Below are 24,471 nucleotides of genomic sequence, written 5' to 3' on the forward strand. Positions count from 1 at the left end.
AATTTATGGGGGTGCCTGGGTGGCTCAGTGGGTTAAAGCCTCTGCCTCCAGCTCAGGTCATGATCTCAGGGTCCTAGAATGGAGCCCCGCATCAGGCTCTCTGCTCAGCAGGGAGCCTGCTTCCCTTCCTCTCTCTCTGTCTGCCTCTCTGCCTACTTGTAATCTCTGTCTGTCAAATGAATAAATAAAATCTTGAAAAAAAAAAATTATGGGGGGAGGGATGCCTGGGTGGCTCAGTCAGTTAAGTGTCTGCCTTCAGCTCAAGTTACAGTCCCACGGTCCTGGGATGAAGTTCCACATTGGGCTCCTTGCTTGGCAGGGAGCCTGCTTCTCCCTCTGCCTGCCACACCTCCTGCTCATGCTCTCTCTGACAAATAAATAAAATCTTTAAAAATTTTTAAAAAATAATTTATGGGGGTGCCTGGCTTGCTTAGTTATTAGAGCATGTGGCTTTTGATCTCAGGGTCAGTGGGTTAAAGCCCCACATTGGGAGTAGAATATTCTTAAAATAATAAATATTATGTTATTTTAGGGGCACCTGCATGGCTCAGGGGGTTAAAGCCTCTGCCTTCGGCTGAACCCTGGGATCCCAGGGTCCTGGGATCAAGCCCCGAACTGGGCTTTCTGCTGGGCAGGGAGCCTGCCTCCCTCTCTCTCTCTGCCTGCCTCTCTGCCTACTTGTCATTTCTGCCTGTCAAATAAATAAATAAATAAATAAATATTATGTTATTTTATAAAATATTTTATTTTCTTTAATAAATATATTTATTATATGCATAAAAACATAACATGTTAAATATTCTATTTTTATAATTTATGTAATATTATAATTATTATTATTTTAAGTAAATTTATTATTATTTACGTGTTCATACAAAATCTCAAAAATACAGAACATTATATTAGGGTAACCCAAAGATGAAATACTAGCCAGTCATTAGAAAGAATGAGTTGGCTTTTTTGTTTTTGTTTTTTTAGAAAGTATGAGTCATATGTGATTGTACTAACATGGAAAGTTTTCCCTGGATAATATTGTTAAGTAAAACAAATTTTTAAAAATTTGCATAAATAAAATAAAAATAAATATAGATATATATTATATATTATATATTATATATTATATATTATATATTATATATAAATAAATATAAATATAAAATAAATATGCATATATCTGCATATATGACATCTAGAAAGTGATCAAGAAGGTTATAGCTTCAAGAGCAGACAGTGATAAGTAACCTTTGGGACAGTGAGATGGGCTTGGTGGGAAGTTTACCTATTTCATGCTTCCTTTGAACTTTTTGGAAGCATTTGTTGCTTTAACAATTAAAAGAAAGAATTTAATGAAAAGAAAAATATAGGGGTGCCTGGCTGGCTCATTTGGTGGAGCGTGCAACTCTTGGTCTCGGGGTTGTAAGTTTGAGCCCCATGTTGGGTGTAGAGATTACTTAAAAATAAAATCTTTGGGTGCCTGGGTGGCTCAGTGGGTTGAGCCGCTGCCTTCGGCTCAGGTCATGATCTCAGGGTCCTGGGATCGAGTCCCACATCGGGCTCTCTGCTCAGCAGGGAGCCTGCTTCCTTCTCTCACTCTCCATCTGCCTGCCTCTCTGCCTACTTGTGATCTCTGTCTGTCAAATAAATAAAATCTTAAAAAAAATAAAAAATAAAAAATAAATAAAATCTTTTGGGGCACCTGGGTAGCTGAGTCGTTAAGTGTCTGGCTTCGGCTCCAGTCATGATCCCAGAGTCCTGGGACTGAGCCTCGTATCATGCTCCCTGCTTAGCGGGAAGCCGGCTTCTCCCTCTCCCACTCCCCCTGCTTCTGTTCCTCTCTCGCTGTGTCTGTCTCTGTCAAATAATAAATAAAATCTTTTTTAAAAAGTCTTTTAGGGATGCCTGGGTGGCTCAGTTGGTTGGGCATCTGCCTTTGGCTTGGGTCATGATCCCACAGTCCTGGGATTGAGCCCCAGGTCGGGCTCCCTGCTTGGCAGGGAGCCTGCTTCTCCCTCTGCCTGCTGCTCCCCCTCTTTGTGCGCTCTCTCTCTCTCTCTGACAAATAAATAAATAAAATCTTTTTTTAAAAACCTTCTAAAAAAAGAAAAGAAGAAGATGAAGAAAAGTATACAGTGGAGAAACTGAGTAGTATTGTCTAATCAAATCAAATGATTAAGATGCACTCATGATGAGTAAGACATACACCCACCTCAGGTACCCTTGATATGATGCACTGAAAAGGCTATAACATCATTTCTGCGGTTTTCTTGCCAGAAGTGCATAATCTCAATTTAGCCACAAGAAAACATCAGACAGACCCAAATTGTGAGATATTATACAAAACGACTGATCAAAAATGTCAAGGTCATGAGCAATAAGGAAAGACTGAGGAACTGCCATAGATCAGAGGATATTAAGGAAACGTATGACAGCTAAATACAATGTGGGATCCTGGATTGGCTCCAAGAACAAAAAAAGATCATTAGTGGAAAAACTGGTAAAGTTCCAATAAGGTCTATAATTAAAATAATATCAATGTTCATTTCCTGGTTTTGATCATTGTATTATGGTTTTGTAAATTGTTAACATTAGGGAATGTGGAGCGAAGGGCACACATGAACTCTTTGTACGATTTTGCAGCTTTTCTGGAAGCCTAAAATTATTTCAAAACAAAAAGCCTTTTCAAAAGTATATTACAGGGGCACCTGGGTGGCTCAGTAGGTTAAGCGTCCAGCTTGATTTCGGCTCAGGTCATGATCTCAGGGTCATGAGATCAAGCCCTGAGTCAAGCTGTGCACGAGGTGTGGAGTCTGCTTGGGATTCTCTCTCTCCCTCGGCTCCTCCCCCGCCCCCCCCCGCTCATGTGCGCGCGCTCTCTCTCTCTCTCTCTCTCTCTCTATATATATATATATATATATATGAAAGAAGATGAAACTAACCCTAATCCCACTACCCACAGTCTGGTCTGTTTCAACAGCATCCTCACCACCACTCACTTCCCATCAAAACCAGTGGCTCCCTCCTCTCTTGTTCCTCCCACTCTGTTGCCAGCACAGGAAGCTAGAAGCTGCTCTGAATTTTGTGTTGCAGCTGGCAGGGGTGGGGGGAATGGAAGGGCAGGAGACCCAGACGGGGTTAAGCAAGGCCCAAGGCTCATCATATGTCCCAGAACAGTGAAAAGAGAACAGAATTAGGACTAAAACGCTCCTTTGGACCCAGGTGCTCCCTGAGCACTACCTCATTCTGGTCTCATGAAAGCCCTCTGAGATAGGAAGTAAAACCCCATTTTACAGAATAGGAAACAATATCAGGTGTTTGGTGATTGTTCAAGGTCACACAGCTGTTAAAGGATGGAGCCAGGATCTCAAACCCAGCCCTGTGTGTGTTTGTTCCTTCACACATTCCACCAGCAAACGTTTCTGAGCACCAATTGCATGGCCGGCCCACACGGGCTATGGGGCGAACATGACCGCACCGGCCAGCGCTCGGGGAACTGACTGTCTCATAGGGCAGATGGACAAAAAGGATGTGAGCAAACAAGAGTTGCTGGACAAATAAAACGGGCTGCTGATCTGGAGAACACAAAAAATATATACTTAGAAAAGCGGCGACATTTCCTTGGAGACCTGAGAGAGGAAGAATGTTCCAGGCAGAGGCATCTGCTGGGCTCCAACACAGAGGCAGGAAGGAGCAGAGCAGGGTGTAGAAACTGAGAGAAGGACCGCGTTGGAGGTCCTGGCCCTGACCTCTACTGCCATTCCGTCCTCATCTCCTGCTATCTTCCCACCAGGGTCCAGTCAAAATGGAGCACCCAAGTGGGTCTCCAAACATGCTCAGACCTTTCCTGCCTCTGCCTGCAAGCTTACACCCATGCCTACGCTTTGAACCCTCTTCCCTAACCACACCCCATTTCTACCCGGCCATTCTAGCTTGTGCTTCAAACCTTACCTGAATGTCAGTTCTTCAGAGAGGCCCTCACCAAGCCAGGTCCAGTCCTGCCTCAAAGCTCCCTGTACTTCTCTGTAAACCCTAGCTCAACTGTGATCCTATTCGTGTTTGTGTGGTTCATAACACTCTCCCACGTGACTGTGAGCCCCAGGAGAACAAGGGCCTTGTCTCTCTATTCAGCACTCTTCCCAGCACCGTGAACCAGTAACGGAGTGGGTGAGAGCCTTCAGAGCTTACAAGGATCTCTTTGGGAGCTCTGGAGCAGAGGAAACACTGGGAGAAGCCTCTAGATTAGTACAGGTCAGTTTAAAGAACTACCTAGCTCTAAAAGCAGAAACAGACCCATAAATAAAGGGAATGAACCACTGTTGCCAGAGGGGCTGGCGGTGTGCAGATGGGCAAAATGGGTGAAGGCAGGGGTGCAGGCTTCCAGCCATGGAATGAACAAGTCACAGGGATGAAAGGCACAGCATAGGGAATACAACCCATGGGACTAGAATGGCGTCGTAGGGTGACCGATGGTAGCTACACCTGTGGTAAGCACAGCGTAACACAGTTGTCAAATCACTATGTTGTACAAAACAAATACAACATTGTATATCAATTATACTTCAATTTAAAAAAAGAAGAAAAAAGAACCAGCTGGCTCTAACTGGAATTTTGATGACTGAGAACATATTTGTGCTTTGCCCCATTTAGTGTGGTGTATGCTAAATTGCATAAATGTAGGTAGGTTTCATTATTCCAATAAATAATTGTGATTCCTTTCAAAACAAAAAACAGCCTCAAGTCACATTGTGAATTACATCGTTTTATGCCGCTTCCGCAGCAGTGAAATTGCTAACTTCTACTCGGCTGGGATATTTTCTGCTCCTAAACGTGGTCCTGCCATGTGATCCCAAGGCTCTAGGATGATACTTCTCAAAGGGTGGTCCACAGAAATGAGGGAGGAGAAAGGAATATCTCTGAAAACTTTCAGAGAATCCATGAGGTCAAAAGTATTGTCATAGGGACACCTGGGGTGGCTCAATGGGTTAAGCATCTGCCTTTGGCTCAGGTCATGATCTCAGGGTCCTGGGATCAAACCCCTCATATGGCTCCCTGGTGGGCAGGAAGCCTGCTTCTCTCTCTCCCACTCCCCCTGCTTGTCTTCCTTCTCTCACTATGTCTCTCTCTGTCAAATAAATAAATAAAATCTTTTTAAAAACCTATTATCACGGGGCGCCTGGGTGGCTCAGTGGGTTAAGCCGCTGTCTTCGGCTCAGGTCATGATCTCAGGGTCCTGGGATCGAGTCCCACATCCGGCTCTCTGCTCAGCAGGGAGCCTGCTTTCCTCTCTCTCTCTGCCTGCCTCTCTGTCTACTGTGATCTCTCTCTGTCAAATAATAAATAAAATCTTTAAAAAAAAAAAAAAACCTATTATCACAATAATACCAAAACATTATTTCCCCTTTTCACTGTGTTGACATTTGCGCTGATGGTACAGGATGAAGAAAACCTCTGGCTCCTTAGCACAAATCAAGACAGAGGCACCAAATGGGAGTAAGAGCTATATTTTTCACAGCCAGGCATTAGTCAGTGGGAAAAAAAAAAAATTCAATTTCCTTGATAAAGCAAGGGAATTATTAATTTTTTTAAAAGATTTTATTTATTTATTTGACAGACCGAGACCAAAGTAGGCAGAGAGGCAGGAAGAGAGAGAGGGGGGAAGAAGGCTCCCCACTGAGCAGAGAGCCTGATACGGGGCTCGATCCCAGGACCCTGGGATCACCACCTGAGCTGAAGGCAGAGGCTTTAACCCACTGAGCCACCCAGGTGCCCTGGGAATTATTAATTTTATTAAATTTTGAGTGCACATCTTTTTAATATTCTGGGTGTCAAAATGGGAAATGCTTCTTCACACTGAAGTCAGTGGTTGTCTCCAGGAAAAGCCCTTGAGCAACGGAGTTGTAAGTTGAACTTTTTTATAGATCTTCACTATCACTTGAAAAAAAAATGACTGGCCCGCTATGGTTTTCCAAACTTGGGTATCATGTTTGCTCAGATATGAACCAAGGGAGCCCATCGCCTCAAGGAAAACAAACAACATATTCGTCGCCAATGATAAAATTTGAACTTTGGAGAAAATTAGCATCTTCGGAAAAGCTGTATCTGCCTGCATGAGTTTGACAGCTTCCCAATCCTTAAAGAATTTTTGGATGAGATTGGTGGCGATACTAATGAAAAAAATCCTTCAGTGAAAGGTCCGTGTTTGGAAATTCTGCTTAACTTAGTGAACCGGTATTTTCCAAATGAGGAAGATCAGTTTCAAAATTATGCATGGGTGAAAGAATCAAAGGGCAAGACAGATCAAAACATGGCTGTGCACCGGATTACAGAAGGTTCCTTGGTATGGCTGAGGTTCCACATTGCAACTGGTTTTTTTAGAAATACCATTGTGGAGCTTTGATGTAGTATCAAAGAAGAACATCATTAATATCTGAAAAAGAGGGGCGCCTAGGTGGCTCAGTGGGTTAAGCCACTGCCTTCAGCTCAGGTCATGATCTCAGGGTCCTGGGATCGAGTCCCACATCGGGCTCTCTGCTCAGCAGGAAGCCTGCTTTCTCCTCTCTCTCTCTCTGCCTACTTGTGATCTCTCTCTGTCAAATAAATAAAATCTTTAAAAAAAAAAATATCTGAAAAAGACAGTAAAATATCCCTCCCACTATAATTACGCATCTGTGTAAAGGCAGATCTTCATGTACTCCAACCAAACAACATACCAGGATAGATGGAATGCAGAAGCAGACATGAGATCTAGCTGTCTTGTATTAAACCCATCATTAGACAGATTTGCAACCAAATCTAAATCAAGGCCACTCTAAATAATTTATGTTTTGAAATTGTTATCTAATTTTTTGCTAACAATGTTATTTGTGTTAACATGGAATGAGCTTATTACTGGGTTTGTATTTTTTTTTTAAGATTTTATTTATTTGGGGAGCCTGGATGGCTCAGTGGGTTAAAGCCTCTGCCTTCAGCTCAGGTCATGATCCCAGGGTCCTGGGATCGAGCCCCACATCGGGCTCCCTGCTCAGTGGGGAGCCTGCTTCTTCCTCTTTATCTGCCTGCCTCTCCGCCTACTTGTGATCTGTCAAATAAATAAATAAAATCTTAAAAAAAAAAAAAAGATAAATACTAGTTGAATGCAATCGAGCCCCACATCAGGCTCTCTGCTCCGCGGGGAGCCTGCTTCCCTCTCTCACTCTCTTCCTGCCTCTCTGCCTACTTGTGATCTCTGTCAAATAAATAAATAAAATCTTTAAAAAAAAATGCTGCTTTTAAAAAAAAGATTTTGTTTATTTATCTGACACAGAGAGACATCACAAGTAGGCAGAGAGGCAGGCAGAGAGAGGGGGGGGATGCAGGCTCCCCGCTAAGCAGGGAGCCCAATGTGGGGCTCGATCCCAGGACCCTGAGATCATGACCTGAGCCGAAGGCAGAGGCTTAATGCACTGAGCCACCCAGGAGCCCCTGGGTTTTGTATTTTAAAAAATGTTTCAAGAGTTTTAGTTTGAATTTTGAATATGAAAAATACTGATGGGGGGCACCTGGGTGGTTGAATGGGTTAAGTGTCTGCCTTCGGCTCCGGTCATGATCCCAGGGTCCTGCGATCCAGCCCTGCTTCTCCCTCTCCTCCTGGTTCGTGCTCTCTCTCACTATCTCTGTTGCTATCTCTGTCGCTCTCTCTCAAATAAATAAATAAAATCTTTTAAAAAAAGAAAATACTGATAGATATATCCCATGTAAACAAAAGCTCTCTGAGGTCCTCAATAATTTTTAAAGAGGTGCTGAGACCAGAAGATTTTAAAGTCTCTGCTCCACAAGAGGAAAGAAAAAGAGAGAGAGAGACAGAGAGAGAGAGAAACCAAAAAAGATTGTCAGCTATAGAGCCCATGCTGGTGATTACCAGAGGGGGGACGTGGGGGATGGGTGAAACAGGTGATGGGGATTAAGAGTGCACTTACCATGATGAACACTGAATAAAGTAGAGTTGTTGAATCACTATATTGTACACTGGACACTGATATAACACTGGATTCTAACTATACTGGAATTAAAACTGAAAACTTAATTAAAAATAAATAAATAAATAAATAAAATCATTGCTGCATAATCTCAGCTCCCTCATCTTTCCTTTGAGCCTGAAGTTCCCATTTCTCTGGGACTGGCCTTGTTTCTTTCCCCTCTTGGACCTTCAATGCCTTGGGGGATCCTCTCCCTGGGACCTCAGAAAGACGGAGAGGCAGTCCACAGCTGGGCAGTGCGTGGTGTTCACTTTGGGTGTTTGAGGAAGTCACACCCTTTCCCATCCTCACCATCCAACGCTACCCCTAAGTAAGTCCCTTCCTCTTGGGTTCAGGCTCCAGCTTAGTGGGGTGTGGGCAACTCTCCACTGGAAAGAGTCTTTCTATAGCCAGAGGATTCAACCCAGGACATCTGCTTGGGCCCTGTTCCCTGTGCCATGCCTGTCCAGGCCTGTTGAGAAAGGCTTCCTAATTTAAGTTTTCAGTTTTAAGGCTTCCCACCAGGACCAGTACTGGGGATTTGTAGAGGAGCTCACATAAGAGCAAAATGTAAGGGGACACTGAAAACCTCAGTGATCAAGATAAATACCATTTATGGGGCACCTGGGAGGCTCAGTGGGTTAAGCCTCTGCCTTGAGCTCAGGTCATGATCCCAGGGTCCTGGGATTGAGCCCCACATCCGGCTTCCTGCTTAGTGGGGAGCCTGCTTCTTCCTCTTTCTCTGCCTGCCTCTCTGCCTACTTGTGATCTGTCTGTCAAATAAATAAATAAAGTCTTTAAAAAAAAAGATAAATACTATTTGAATGCAGTATCTTTAAAAAACTGAAATCAGTATTCCTTTTGCCCCATGTTCTAAAATGGGTCTGCTTGGCACTATTATGATCCTGTCCTCATTTAAAATTGTGGTGTTATGTTCATCATAAATTTTTTTGCATTAATTAAAATTTTTTTCCTCACTCTGTGAGTGGGGCACACACAACCAGGTGAACCCCGCTCTCCCATCTGGTCCCTCAATCATGTACTCACTGGACAAGCCCCCCACAGCTCCAGGCCCTGGAAAGAATGCTGGGGCCTCAGAGAACAGACAATCTCTGCCCTCCCATGGCTCACAGCCTATTTTGCCAAAGAGAGATTCAGGAGTAGACAGCTGGCAAGTGCTATGATGGTAGAGGTTCCAGGAGTCGGGGTAATTCTGAGATGGTGCCCTTACTCAGACCTGGGGATCAGGAGTGACCTCCTGCCTATGCAGAAGGACAAGAAGGAGTTAGCCAGCTGAGGAGCCCCAGGCAGAGGAACAGTGTGTGCAGAGTCCTGGAAGAGGAAGAGAGACTGGACCTTGTCCTCAGGGAACTTGAGACACCTGGTCTACTAAACCTTAAAGTCTATGTGGTGGAGAGGAGGGATGGTGAGCAGAGATAGGGCCTACAAAGTAAGTATATATTGGTCAATTCAAGAAAGGTCTTGAATATTAGGTGAAGGAGTTTGTAGAGAATGGGGAGTGATGGAAGTGTATGGGATGGATCTGGGTTTGGGAAAGTGGGCTTTGACCGCTGTGTACAGAACGAACCAGAGGGGCTTCAGACTAGAAGCAGGGAAAAGAACATCAATACAGTGCAGTTGTCTGCAGGGCCAAAGGAGGCTTGGAGCGTGAAGGGGCAAATGGAGGGAAATGGATGGTTGTCAGAGTTTTGGGGAGATTGAGCGGATGGAACTTGGTGATGCGCGGGAGACGGGTTGATAGGGAGGAGTCAAGGACTGCCAGGTTTCTGGCCCAGATGATTGGGGCTGGGGATGGTACCAATCTCCATGGAGGTGATGCTGAGGAAGAAGAGTGTGGGGATGGCAGGAGATGAATCGAGCTGGGGACACATCTGAGGTGCTCTAAAATTCCAAAGGACCCAGAGTTAAACCCTGAAGAGCCCCACATTCCCCCAGAGAACTCAGAGGGGGAGAGGAAACCTATGAAGGAGGCAGGGACAGAAGAGAGAGGTAGGAGTGCCATGCTGGAGAACATTTCCAGTGCATGAGAGTGGGGGCAAGCAGCATGAAAAGCCACAGGGAGATCAAGTATGATACAGACAGAAAAGTAGGTGAACCTGGGTGGCTCAGTCCATTAAGCATCTGCCTTCAGTTCAGTTCATGATCCTCGGGTCCTGGGATCGAGCCCCACATCGGGTTCCCCATTCAGCAGAGAGTCTGTTTCTCCCTCTCCCTCTGCCCCTCCCCTTGCTCATACACTCCCTCTCTCTCAAATAAATAAACAAAATCTTCAAAAAAGAAAAAAGAAAAGCAAAAGTAGCATGTGGCAACAGGGAGATCTAGCTCCAGTCATGGAGAGAGCAGCGTCCGAAGCACAAGTTGAGGAATGAGGGAGAAGCCAGGAGGGGGGAATGTTAAATTCTCATTCAAGAAGCTTAGTTGAGCAAATAATGGTGAACCTTGTTTGCATCCTGATTCAAGCAAAGTAACTGCAAAAATGAATTTTCAGACAATTGGAAGAACTCAAGCACAGACTCAGTATTAGCTGGAATTAAGAAATCTGTGTTAATTTTGTTAGGTGTGATAATGATATTACGGTTCTATATTTTTATAGGTTTTAATTGCTTATCTATTAAATACACGTAGTGAAATACTTATAGTATAATTATACAGTATCTCAACTTTGCTTTTAAACAGTCCAGGAAAAGCACGCCTACATGCTAATTTCCATTTCAGAGTCAACTGCCCTGTGAATCCAACCTGTAACAATATGTAATCAGGTCTGTCTGGGCCTAGAGCCTCCCCAGTCCACATGTCCCCCACAGGAAGCCCAGCTCAGGCCTCTTCCTTCCAGATACAGAGTCAGATTCAGTGTGAGGGTCTTGGGCAGAATCCCTGCGTTTGCCCAAAGCCTTGCCCTGGGTGCCTCTAGTACCCATCACCTGGCTCTTCCCACTGTCTGCTGTCTTCCCAGATCCTGGTCTTCACGTAACTCCCACTCCCTTAACCTCCATCCCAAACTTAGCACCCAGCTGTCCCTTTGCATCAGTGTGACCCTTTGACATCAACCAAAATGGAACCAGCTGGGTCTTTTCTGGGCCTGGGGGCTCAGATTTCTATGCCTTTGTTCATGCTTCCCTTCCTCGCTCTGCCTGGCTACCTAATGATCCCTTTAAGACTGTGCCGGCCTCTTTCCCTGCAGCTAGATCTTCCTAAGCCTCCCTGCCTCTCTCACACCCTGCTCTCTGCCGCTAGACCAGGTTAAGAGTTCATCCTCTGAGTTCCCATAGTTTACAGCTTCTTATACCATTGAAATTGCCCTTGTGTCCTCGTACCACACTAAATGGCAACTCCTGGAGGGCAGAGGACATGTCTATTCATTCACCCAACAGGTATTGCTATCCCACTGCGGGCTGGGCACTTTGCTGGGGATACTGCAGGAATAAAACAGGCAGGACTCCCGCTCTTGAGAAGCTTACACTCTAGTCAGGGAAAACAGACCAAAACAAATAGAGAGATAAAAGAACACAATAATTTCAAATCATGATGAATTCAATAAAAGAAATAAAAGTAATGACATGACAAAGTTTGGATGAGGGGCTGCTTTAAATAGAGTGACCAAGGAAGGCTTCTTGGAGGAGGTGACCTATTAAAAAAAACCAGAGGAAGATTCACCATGAGGTCAATGAAGCTTAAACATCAAGGCCCCTTCCTAGGTCTTGTGTATTTGCAATTTGGTTGCTTTTCTTCAAGAGGGCCCCCCAGATTGTATAAGCTTTAGGGTCCTGCAAAAACCCCTATCTTCTCCTGGCTGAAATCTAAAATACCCAAAGGAACAAGTCAAGAGAAAATGTGGAAGAAGAGTATTCGAGTTCAAGTGTCTCATGTGCGGAGGGTCTGCAGCGAGAGTAGTTCATCGTATCCTAAGATAGGAACAAACTTGTTGTGTTCAAGGAACTGTAAGCTTCATGCAGCCCTAGGGAAGTGAGAAACGGGAAGCACTGGATGAGATCTGAGGGCAACTGACCCCAGAGGGCTCCCGAGGCGTGACAAGGGGGTGGAATTCTATTTTAGGAGCACTGGAGAGCCGCTGGACTGTGTCAGGCAGGGGAGAAATGTGCTCGAACTCCCTGGTTGCTGGATAGAAAATAGTAGGGGACAAAGGACAAGCAGACAACCCATTCTGGAGGCAAGAGAGGGTGGTGACATGGGCCACAAAGTGGCACTTTCAATTCCTCTCTCTGTCTCCAGCACACCTGTGGCCTGAACAGGGGCTTGGTAAGCGTTTGTTGAGTCAACAGATGGCTGACTACCAGTAATTTTGACCTTGTTGTGACCTCTTTGTGACAGCTGCAGGACGGCTGACGAGAAGACGAGAGAAGCCTGATCTACTCCGAGACAGAAGAGCACCAGGGGCTGCCCGTTCCCCAGAGCAACCACCCCACGAGGGTGAATGAGCCCTCTACAGCCTCACTACTCAAATCGTTACCTTCAGACCAGCAACATCAGCTGGGTTTCTTAGAAATACAGACTCTCACACTTTACCCCAGACCTGCTGCATCAGAATCTGTATTTTCACGAGATTCCCAGGGGACTTGTGGGAATGCTGAAGTTGGAGAGGGGCTGTGATTCAGCATGCTCCCAGCTTCATACTTGACTAATCTACCACCTTCCATGACTCCCCATTGCCCAGGATCAAATCCAAGCTCCTTTTGCACCTCATCTCCCTCCAGCCCCCTGGACTACGTGCCTTGTATTCCAGCCACACGGAACTTCCTGCCACTTCTCTAAAGACTCCATTTCTTCTCAGACCTCAGTGCCTTTGCACATGCTGCTGTCCCACCTACTGAGAATGTCTCTTGCCTCTTGCTTACCTAGCAAACTCCTACTCTTCTTTTAGGACCCAATCTAAAGAATGCTTCCTCTAGAATGCCCTCCCTGATTGCCCCAGGCAGAATGAGTTGCTTTCTCTTCTGGGTCACCATGGTATTGGGTACATTCCTCAGTACAGCAGCTGATACAAGGTGTTATGACTACTGATTTCTATGGCCATTTCTAGAAGTCTGGAGCTTCTGGAGGGCAGGGACTAGATCTTTTTCATCTCTGTATTTCCAGTGTCAGACATTGACACTGGTGAATGAATGAATGAATGAATGACCAAACCCCTGAAGACTATTCAGCAGACACTGGTGTGAAGGAAACATGCCCAGTCTCTCTGAGAGAGGCACAGTAGGATGGGGGGAACAACCTGTTTCTAGAGTCAGAAAGACCTGGGTTCATACCTGGCTCTACCATTTACTTGCTATGTGACCTTGGGCAGGTGACTTCACCTCTCTGGGCCTCAGTTTCTTCATCTATAAAGTTTTATAGTTCTACCAGTGGTTCCAAAAATAAGCATGCAAAGTAGTCACAATAGTCAAGTCTCCTTCTCCCCATTGGCTCACCTATATGAAGTCAGGGGAAGGAACTATAGTCACCACGGCCCCAGGGGCTCTAACCCATATACTGACTTCCCTGTCAGCTCCAGACAGGGTCTTAAGCTAATACCAACAAACCTTTTAGTGGGTCAGGAAAAGAATGAGCATTTGGAGGGAAAGAGGTCAGCAGCAGTTCAGACCCATCAATCTTACACAAGGGCACAGTTCCCTGATGTCTCAAGTCTGGGCAACAGCCCAGGCCCAGCACTCAATAAGGGGTAGGCAAAGGGAGCTATAAATATTCATGGAGACAGAAGAATTCTGCCTCTGGATATCCCATCCTCTACCCTGCATAACATTCAGTCCCAACCCCCTACAATTCCTATACGGCCTGGGAATATCATGCCTCCAGGGAACGTGGTCTCCCATTGTCAGCCGAAAAGTCAGAGGGGAAGGACCACTTGGATCTGAGCAAAAGGAAGTATGTGCTGGTTACTTCCCCAGTGTGGACCGTGGGTTGGAATGTTGGGTTTATCAGTCAGCCCAGCTCCTAATATTTGTGGGGCCATTTGGGGTCATAAGTACAAATGCCAGGGCACCAGGGTGGCTCAGTTGTTTGAGCATCTGTCTCTTGGTTTTGGCTTAGGTCATCATCCCTGGGTCATGGGATTGTCCGGCCCCCAACTTCTCCCCCATCCCATAGGGGCTGAGCACTCAGTGGGGAGTCTGCTTTTCTCCCTCTCCTTCTGTCCCAGAGTGCTCTCTCTCTCTCTCTCAAATAAATAAATAAATAAATGGTGTTTGGGGTTTTTTTTTAAGTATAAATGTCTAAATATTTATAAGCTCACATTCAAGTTCACACAGATCTCCTGCACCAGCAGCTCCCTGCAGGGCTGCAAGCCTTGGGGTACAATCACCAAAACAGCTCGGGCTAGAAGTGGGTTGAGGGAGGGACATAGGCTCCACGTGGACATGTGCATGTAGATCCAAAAACCCCTTGCCCTGTGTGTAGGGCGTGACTGGAGGGGAGTCACTGCCAGCCTACCTATGCTCAGGGTGCTGGATTAAATAAATACACACCACACACCCACGAATACATTTCCCCCTCAAGTCAGCCTTGCGAGATGAGTTTTACAACATCCCCATCTTTCCAGAGAAGAAAGTGAAACCAGAAAGGGAAACAAACTTGTCTACAGTCACACAGCTAAGAAGCAGCAGGTGGGATTTTGAACTCCGAGACCCATCCTATCTCCTAAGATAAGCCAAGGCCGCTGCTGGAAGCCAACCACTCATTGCCCAGCTTATCCACTCCCAGACCTGTCCTATGACCTGAGAACAGGAATGGGGCAAAGGGAGGGGAGGGTCAGCTCTGCATTCTTGTCACTCCTACCAGGCAGAGCTGGAGCTGGAATCAACTTCTGGTTCAAACACTAAACTCACCCCATGACTCCGAGTCTCTGCTTCCTCTCTGGTAAAATAAAGATTTAAAAATGGGTCAGAGAGGGACACCTGGGTGGCTCCAGTCGGTTAAGCATCTGACTTCGGCTCAGGTCATGGTATCAGGGTCCTGGGATAGAGCCCCAAGTCAGGATCCATGTTTGGCAGGGAGCCTGCTAGTTCTTCTGCACCTCCGCCTGCTCGCACGCCTTCTCTCTCTCAAACAAATAAATACAATCTTACAAGAATAAAAATGGGTCGCACGCTTTTCTCTCTCAAATAAACAAATAAAATCTTAAAAGAATAAAAATGGGTCCAAGAGAAAAGGAAATGAAGACTGTAGTTCCATTTTTAATGGCATCAAAAAGGATAAAATACTGGGAATTAACTTAACCAAGGAGGCTAATGACTTGTACACCAAAAACTAAAAAGCATTGCTGGAAGGAATCACAGAAGACACAGATAAATGGACAGACATCCTCATTCATGGACTAGAAGACTTAATAGTGTTCCGGTATCCATACTTCCAGAAGCCATCTACAGATTCAAAGCCCTGTCATAATCACAGTGACATTTTTTGCAGAAGCAGAAAACAAAATCCTAAAATTCAGTTGGAATCTCATCTGGAAAGACTCCAGAGAGTCAAAACACTCTTGAGAAAGAAGAACAAAGCTGGAGGCCTCATACTTCGTGATTTTAAAACATACTACAAAACAGCACGGTATGGACATAAAGAGAGAGTTATACAGACCAGTGGAACAGAACAGACAGCCCAGAAATAAACCCCTTCACATATGGTCAAATGATCTTTGGCAAGAGTGCCAAGATGACCCAATGGGAAAGCAAGCGCCTCTCCAAACAAGTGCTGAGGGGAAAACTGGAGATCCACACGCAAAAAAATGAAGATGGACACTTCTCTTAAACCATACACAAAAATGAACTCAAAACAGATTAAAGGGGCGCCTGCGTGGTTCAGTTGGCTAAGCGACTGCCTTTGGCTCAGGTCATGATCCTGAAGTCCCAGGATCGAGTCCCACATCCGACTCCCTGCTCAGCGGGAAGCCTGCTTCTCCCTCTGACCCTCCCCTCCCCTCATGCTCTCTCTCTTTGATTATCTCTCTCAAGTAAATAAATATAATTTAAAAAAACAGATTAAAGATCAGAAAATAAGATCTGAAAACGTAAAACTCCCACAAGGAAACATAGAAGGAAAGCTTCCTAACACTGGAATGAGCAATCATTTCTCAGATACGACACCAGGAATGTCAGACACAGAAGCAAAAATACACATACGGGGGGACAGCAATCTTTAAAACGTCTGTAGCAAAGGAAACAGTCAACAGGGGAAAAGGCAGCCTAGAGAATAAGGGGAAAAATTTGCAAACCAAATACTGGATAAGAGGCTAATATCCAGAATATATAAAGAACTCTAACAACACAATAACAACAAGAGCAAAATAATAATAACTGATTTTAACAGGGGCAAAGGACTTCAACAGATTTCTCCAAAGGAGATATGCAAATGGCAAACAAGCACATGAAAAGATGGACAACGCCACTCATCGTCCGGGGAATGTACGTGAGCATCACAATGAAATAGCGGCTCACACTTGGTAGGATGACCACTATCAAAAAAGCAGGAGAAAACAAGTCCTAGTAAGGATGTGGACGTTGGTGGGCACATAAAATGATACAGCCAGGAAGGAAAACAGTACAGTTTCCTCAGAAAATTAAAAATAGAACTATTACGTGACCCAGAAATCTTCCTTCTGGGTCCACTTCCAAAAGAACTGAAAACAGATTCTTGAAGAAATATTCCCACACCCACGGTCATAAAAGCACTATTCACAATCTTGAGAGGTGGGCGCCACCAAAGGTCCATCAGCAGAGGGATGAACAAACAACACGTGGTGTGCATGGATAACGGAACACTATGCAGCCTTCAAAAGGAAGGAGAGCCTGTCACGTGCTTCAGCACAGATGAACCTTGAGGATATTATTAAGTCAAATAAGCCAATTACCAAAAGGCAGATACTGAGTGGTTATATGAAGCATCATCTAAAATCTTCACTTATATGAAGTAGCTAAATTCATTAAAGTGAAAGAAACACAAAGTAGAATGGTTGTTGCCAGGGACTGGGGGGGAAGGAGAAATGGAATTGTTGTTCAGTGGCTATAGAGTTTCAGTCAGGCAAGATGGAAAATTCTAGAGTCCTGCTGTACAACAATGTGCATAAAGTTAATAATACCATAATATTTGCTTAAAATTTGTTAAGAAGAGAAATTTCAGTCATGTGTTTTTACCACAATTAAAAAAAAATTTTTTTCTTGGGATGCCTGGGTGGCTCAGTTGGTGAAGCATCTGCCTTCCGCTCAGGTCATGATCCCAGGGTCCTGAGATTGAGTCCTGCATTGGGCTCTCTGCTCAGCAGGGAGCCTGTTTCTCCCTCTCCCTCTGCCTGTTGTTCACCCTGCTTGTGCCTCTCCCCTTGCTTGTGCTCTCTCTCTGTCTGACAAATAAATAAATAAAATATTTTTTAAAAAATTTTTTTCTTAAGGGACCCCAGCAATGTTAGATTTGAAAGTATACTGTATATTCTTAACTTAAAATCAAAGGGCTCAGAAGGCCTGGGTGGCTCAGTCAGTTAAGCCACTGATGAGTCCCGCATCAGGCTTCTTGCTTGGCAGGGAGACTGCCTCTCTCTCTGCCTCTGCCTGCTTGTGTGCTCTCTCTCTCTCTCTGACAAATAAATAAAATCTTTAAAAAAATAAAATGTAAAATTTTTTTAAAAAGTAAAATAAAATAAAATCACAGGACTCAGCTTGAAGACCTACCACTACGCAACTTTGGTAAAGCTGTTGACCCTCTCTGGGCCTCATCTGTAAAATGGGGGCAAAAACACACAGAGCTTTTGTGAGCATCCAGTGAGAAAACGATACAAAATGTTTGAAAAGAACAGCGGTTTAAAGACCCTGGACTCTGGTGAGGCAGACCTGGGTTCAAATTCAGCCTGTATCTTCTCCTAACTTGTGACCATTGCCAAGCACATCAGTCTCTGAGCCTCAGGTCCTTTCTTTGTAAATGGAACTGGTGATATTCCAAGCACATATCTCCCCAGAGTGCTATGACTATTCAATGACTAATGTGTGTAAAGGGCTTAGCACAATTCAAGGTGTTCACAATCAACAGCTTTAAAAAAGCGTATCTATAGGAAATCCAATTTGCTAATTATATCAGATCAAATGTTTCTCAAAGTAGCAGCACGAGGGTGCCTGGGTGGTTCAGTTGGTTAAGTAACTGCCTTCAGCTCAGGTTATGATCCTGGAGCCCCAGGATCGAGTCCCACATTGGGCTCCCTGCTCAGCAGGGAGTCTGCTTCTCCTTCTGCCTGCTGCTCTCCTTGCTTGTACTCTCTCTCTCTCTCTCTCTTCCTGTCTCATTCTCTCTCTCTCTCAAATAAACAAATAAAAAAATCTTTTAAAAAAGGTAGCAGCACAGTCATTGCAACTGCTCACACCAAGCCCACGTCAGCCCGAAGCCAACCACATCAGGCTTCCAGATGTATCGTTAGCTCTGAAAGATCCCGGGGACCAGTCACATCTTTCTACGGCAGCTAGTGACAGTTGGCAAAATGCCACCAGTTGATATGAAGACTTCATAGGATTGTTGTAAGGATAAAATAGAAAATGCCTGATCCATAATCAAAGCTCAAGGAATGCTGGCTACTGTTAATCTTACTTCTCCACCCAGACAGTTAGAGGGGCCACCTGTGGTTTCCATAACACAATACATCGCACTGCATTATAACGGCCATTGTTTTCTTTTCATGGGCTGGGAATTCCTTGGGTTCAAGACTTCTGGCATTTCACCACTATAGACCACAGGGCCTCCTCCACAGCAAACCCTCAAGGAATATTTACTAATAGGGGCATCTGGGTGGCTCAATCTGTTAAGCATCCAGCTCTCGATTGCAGCTCGGGTCATGATCTCAGTTCAGGGTCATGAGATCAAGCCCTGTGCTGGGCTCAGAGCTGGGCACGGAGCCTGCTTGAAATTCTCTTGCCCCTCCCTTTCTGTCCCTCCCCACCACTCATGTGAATGTGCTCCCTCTCTCCGTCTCAAAAAAAATAAAGGGGGCGCCTGGGTGGCTCAGTGGGTTAAGCCGCTGCCTTCGGCTCAGGTCATGATCTCAGGGTCCTGGGATCGAGTCCCGCATCGGGCTCTCTGCTCGGCAGGGGGCCTGCTTCCCTCTCTCTCTCTGCCTGCCTCTCTGCCTACTTGTGATCTCTCTCTGTCAAATAAATAAATAAAATCTTTTTTAAAAAAAATAAATAAATAAAGGAAAGAAAGAAATATATATTTACTAATAAACACACACACACACACACACACACACACCCAGAGTCACATTGTCCTTCATCCTTCGCTTCCAAACCCTCACACACCAGCCTCAGTCACTCCCAGCCCTTAGATTTCCTGAGGCCTCTCAAACACAACAGTTTAATCATTTCTTTCCTGTGAGTCCTACTTTCCTCACGTACAAAATGTGAATAACATCAACACTGACCTCACAGGATAGCCAGAGGTTGAAGGCAGGTAAACGTTTAAAGTGCTCAGCATAGAGCAGATGCCCTGTCAATGAGTTACTCCGCCCCTGTTGCTTGGCTTTTGGGGCCTGGCCTGGCCATACTCTTCGAAGATTCCCCTCCTGGAGTGCTTTCACTACCATTTCTCCAAGAAGCAAAGGAATTTAAGGGGGAAATTGAGGGAGCAAGTATCTTATCCTCTGGGGAATTCTGGTTGTCCCACAGTTTTGAATACAAGGAGTTTAGCACCATGTCGGGCACATTTCTGGGTGGATAAATGGAATTCCTTGTCTAGGAGAGGTCAGGGACAAGGTCTAGGGCCCTTGAGATGGGAATGACCTGGGTATCAGATTTTCCCAATCTCCTTTCTCACCAAGGGCCCTTCCCTGACCCCAGCGATATATATATATATGAGCTTGGCGAGTCTTGGTCTCTGCTCAGCTGGTCTAGGACATCCCTGTGGAGTCTAGGGACCTTGAACCTGGCCTGGGTCTTTCCTTGCAGCTTCCAAATACCCAGATGGTATCTGTGAGTCCCCTCCCCCCCCCCTCCTTGCTTCTGGGAAGTAAGCCAGGGCAGGAGGGAGGGAGTGGACAGATACTTCCTCCTATTGGCTTCCTAGTACTGGGCTTACCCCTCCGTTACATCAGGAATCACACCAAAGGACTACGCCTTCCAGCCCGGAGAACTCCTGCATCCTGCTGGTACCCTCGTGGGTAGCCGGGGCCCACCCCAAGAGAAAACAGAGTATAGGGCCTGGGCCTTGGGGTCCCCCAGGACCAGGATCTACATGGGGCTCTCTTCTTCCCTCGCTTCTCTTCAGCTCTCAGCATCTCCCTTTCCTCATTTGCAAAACAGCATCCGAAAACCTTCCTCGCCAGGTAGTCCTAAGAGCAGAATGAAGGAGTTTATGCAAGTAATCATTGCTCAGGAACTGTGGGCTCCTCCCCTCCCCTCAGAAAATGTTTGTTGAATGAATGAATGAGTGAACCAAACAGCTGTGCACCAAACCAGCCACAGCCAGAGGGAGCTGAAGAGAAACCACGGACCTGGGATGGGAGGATCTGTTCTCTGGTGTCCGCCATGGACCCCATCACCTTGAGCAAGTGAGTCTCTTCCCAGCTCTGAGCCTTGTGATCTGTATCTGACAAATCCACGGGGCTGGGCAGGGGGGGTGGGGGGTGGGGAGCGGGGGGACAGAATTGCTGCAGAGCGTGTGGGGAGGGCAACCCCAAGCATTCAAGCCTTGTAAAAAGAAAATAAGATGGGTAGGAGTGATTAAGGGTTTGCCAACAGTAAAGCCCTTGGTAAATGGGAACAGACTTTACGAACCATAAAGGGACCGGCACAGGTGTTTGACATGCTGCCATCCACCCTCAGGGTTCCCCTCCTACAGAACTAAGAGAGGGGGACTGCTGAGCAGTGGTCCTCCCCCAATCTATTCTCTCTCCCTCTCTCTCTCTCTCTCTCTCTCACACACACACACAGACTCTGCCTTTGGATCCTCCTTGACTGAAGACACGAGGGCAGATAGGTATCCCCACCTCACAGCTGGTTTGGTTGTTGATTCTGCTTCTGGGAACTGCTGGGCTATACCAGACCCTCCTGCACGTTGGTCATGTTCCAGGCCCATGTGACTACGGCCAGGGCCAACGCCTCAAAACCACCCACGCGGCCACGGACACACACGCACACGCTCACGCAAAGACACAGCGGCAGCTTCCCTCCCCACCCACACTGCTGCCAAGGAACCCAGTGGGGGCTGGCCAGGGAGGTGGCCATGCTGGGGCCCCAGCATTGGCCCTTCCGGGGGGCCCAACCCAGACACACTCCCCCAGGACCAGTCAAAGCGAGGTCCCACACTGCTGCTCAGCTGGTGCCCCCCTCCTGGGCCAAACTCATGCGGGTCGGGGAAGGAGCACTGCCGCTGACAGAGAGAAACACCCCCTTTCCTCCACGAGGCCTTGTTCACAGGCCTGTGGAGGACTATAAAAGGACAGGCCTGTAAAAGGAAAACGAGAAAGGACCCCAGCCTCTCATCACACCCCCCACCCTAATCCCAATCAGATGCAGAAACTCAGTCCTAGAGGCTGATTTTGTCCTTAGCGCCATGGACAATAATCCCTTGCCCGAATCTTCCTTGAGCAGAGGGAGAAACTGAGGCCCAAAGAAGAGAAAAGATTCGCCCATGGTGACAACAAGATTGGGGGCAGAACTGGGACCAGATGCTGGGCCTCTGGCTTGCTGTCCATTCTCTTTTAAGTACAACATATTCATTTATCATCTGTCTGTTTAATTCGTAGTCTAAGATTAGACTGCTCACCAAACACTGTGCTAAGGGTAAGGATAAAACAACAAACCACACAAATTCCTTGTCCCTAAGGCACCTACAGTGAGGGTTATGGTGTCGACCTCAGTACTAACATAGGTTCACTTTGTGCAGCATCTCAGACTGACAAAGCATTTTCCCACCCGGCCTCTTACTTCATCATCCCCCCACACACCCAAAGGTCAGAAGTTTGAACCCTCAGCTACCAAAGAGGAAAGAAAGGCTCCTGAGTTGCCAAGGTCCCAGCCCTATACAAGAGCTAAAATCAAAATCCGGCCAATCCCAAGGGGCCCACCTCAGGCCCAGGGCCATTTCCTCACGTCCAGAGCAGACTTCTTTCTTTGGCTGCATTGTCAGTACCTAAAGGTGGAACATTTCTTTCTGTTGTTTCCCGAGCACCTACACACACACACATGCATGCACGAACACACGCACACACGCTCCAAGTACCTGAGATTCGGCTGCCTGCTCAGAGCTAAATCAGAGCTGCCTGGATGCTTACAGAAAGACTGAGGACTGCCAGCAAGTGTCTGGACAGTGATCGTGGATCACCTGGCCCACACCTGAACCTCCTGACAGCCAGGGACAAGAAGAGACCACCCTGTGCCCTGTCTCTCCCCTGCTGGGACATGCTGGAGGAAACCTGCTGCAGATCAGGCCCTTGGTACCAATAACCTGGTTATTTTCATCACCCCTCAGGAACACGTGGCACCGCATGAGCTCCTCAGGACCCCGCCCTGTAGCAGACCCTGAACTTCTTATCCCCATCGACACTGTGGCAGACTGAGCCGCAGAAGGAGCATGACGGGGCCGAGAGACCACATGTAGCTCGTCAAGCAGATGGCATTCAGCTCCTGAGTCCTAGATAGCGCCCCCCATCACCATTGTCAGCACCCCGTGAGGTCTCTGGGGTCGCTTTCAGCACGGCCCTGGCCTCAGACAACCAAAGTGGGGAGCTGCGTCTCCTGGCAAGTTTGGTCACGAGGAATCCTTTCTAAACACGAGACCCAGGACCCGAAGAAAATGCCAAACAATCCCTTCAGAACAGAGCCATCCCTTTGCTCAGGCACAGGTGAGGGGTGCAACCTTGGTCTCCTGAGGACATTGTCACACGTCTTCTCCTCGCCTAGCCAGCGCCGGGATCCCCGCTTACCTGAATCAGGGAAGGCTGAGCGGCCGCAGCAGCAGGATCTCGGTGTCCGTCTGTCCGCAGACCCAGCCTCGGCGCTATCTGGAAATTGCAGAAATGAGGAAACAGAGCATACCACTGCCAAGTCACCCACAGGGAGGAAATGCTGTGACCCTGGGGCTCCTCCAACGGGTGGCACCAAGAACCTCCAAGCTGGGTGACCGGGCCCTGACCACTGGTCAGAGGGTTTCCCCAGAGCCAGGGGCCAGCTGGGCAGTGGGCGGGCCAGGCAGCTGGGATGCAAGAGAGCAAGCAGAAAATCAGAGCAGACAGTCTCAAGAGAGACAGAGAGAGAGAGAGAGGGATTGAGCACAAAAGCAAGGAAAAGAGAAAAGAGATGAGAAATCAAGAGAGGGAGAGAGGGGGACAGCCAGGAAGGCAGTGAGAGATGGGGGAGAAAGGCACATGGAGAAAGACAGATGTAAACACAGAGAGAGAGAGCAGGAGAGGAATGAGGAGACCAGAGGCCAGAAACCAAGGAAATTAGAAGCGAACGCAATGAGGCCGTGAGTGTGTGCCTGGTGTGTGTGTCTGTGTATGGGCGTGAGAGAAAAAAAAAAGGAAAGAAAAGGAGAGAGGGCGGGGAGGAAGAAACATCAAGAAAGCAAAAAGGATGAGAAGAGGGGGCACCTGGGTGGCTCAGTCAGTTAAGTGTCTGCCTTCAGCCCAGGTCACGATCCAGGGTCCTGGCATCCAGCCCCGCATCAGGCTCCCTGCTCAACAGGCAGCCTGCTTCTCCCTCTGCCTCTCCTTGTGCTCTCTCTCTTTCTCTCAAATAAATAAATAAAACTAAAAAAAAAAAAAAAAAGAAGAAGAGGAAGAAGAAAAAAAAAAAGAAAAGGATGAGAAGGGAGGAGCTCAGAAGAGATGCCGTGGTCTGCGGGTGACTGGGCATCCCTGGTCATGCAGAAGCAAGGAGCCTGGGGAGCCCGTGGGAACAGTAAGCCATGGGCACTGTGGGGGACACCAGGCATCAGAAGACCCCAGGCAGGAGCGTGGCCGTCCTGTGAGACCCCAGGAGTGAGTGAGGGTGAATAACGGGGGGGCGGGGGGAAGCAATGGAGTGGGTGAAGGCAGGTGAGTTCGTGAATGTGAGGGAGTGTGAGTGGGGGAAATTTGTCGGGAGGCTTGGTGTGTGTGCCTCAGTGCTGGAGGGGCCAGAGCCCCCCACCTCAGCTTCCAGTCCATTGACTGACTCTTTCATTCAGCAAGTAAACATTGATTAAGCACCACCAGACACCAAGCTCTGTAGGAAACAGTGCCTCCGAAAGCGAGGTGTTCACGTGTCAGCCAGTCCCACTCCCTTCTACGTAGAGACAGAAGGGGTCTAACAGGTCCCACCCAGTGCAAGGCAGGTACAAAGCCAAGTCAGGGGTAGAGAGTCCTGACACCCCCCCACCCCCGTTCAGGGGTCAGCCTCGGCTCTGCCCTGCATGTCTGGGCTAGCCCCCTCCTGCTGAATGGGGTCCCACTACTGACAAAAATGCATCTCAAAAGGCAAATCACTTTTTTTTTTTTTTT

The 24,471-nt window shown here is 46.9% G+C and overlaps 1 protein-coding gene across 1 annotated transcript in view; it reads right to left on the reverse strand.

Moving 5' to 3' along the window:
• PTAFR (platelet activating factor receptor) overlaps positions 1-23,721 on the reverse strand; it is a 28,148-nt gene extending 4,427 nt beyond the window's left edge. Inside the window, exons 1-2 of the mRNA XM_059376864.1 lie at positions 23,581-23,721; positions 22,915-22,992 (exon numbers count right to left, since the gene is read on the reverse strand). The gene's annotated coding sequence lies outside the window, so the exon portion shown is untranslated. The remainder of the gene's footprint in view (positions 1-22,914; positions 22,993-23,580) is intronic.
• Positions 23,722-24,471: the final 750 nt, after the last annotated feature.

This window comes from Mustela nigripes, chromosome 14 (genome assembly GCF_022355385.1).
Source record: "Mustela nigripes isolate SB6536 chromosome 14, MUSNIG.SB6536, whole genome shotgun sequence".
Classification (NCBI taxonomy): Eukaryota; Metazoa; Chordata; class Mammalia; order Carnivora; family Mustelidae; genus Mustela; species Mustela nigripes.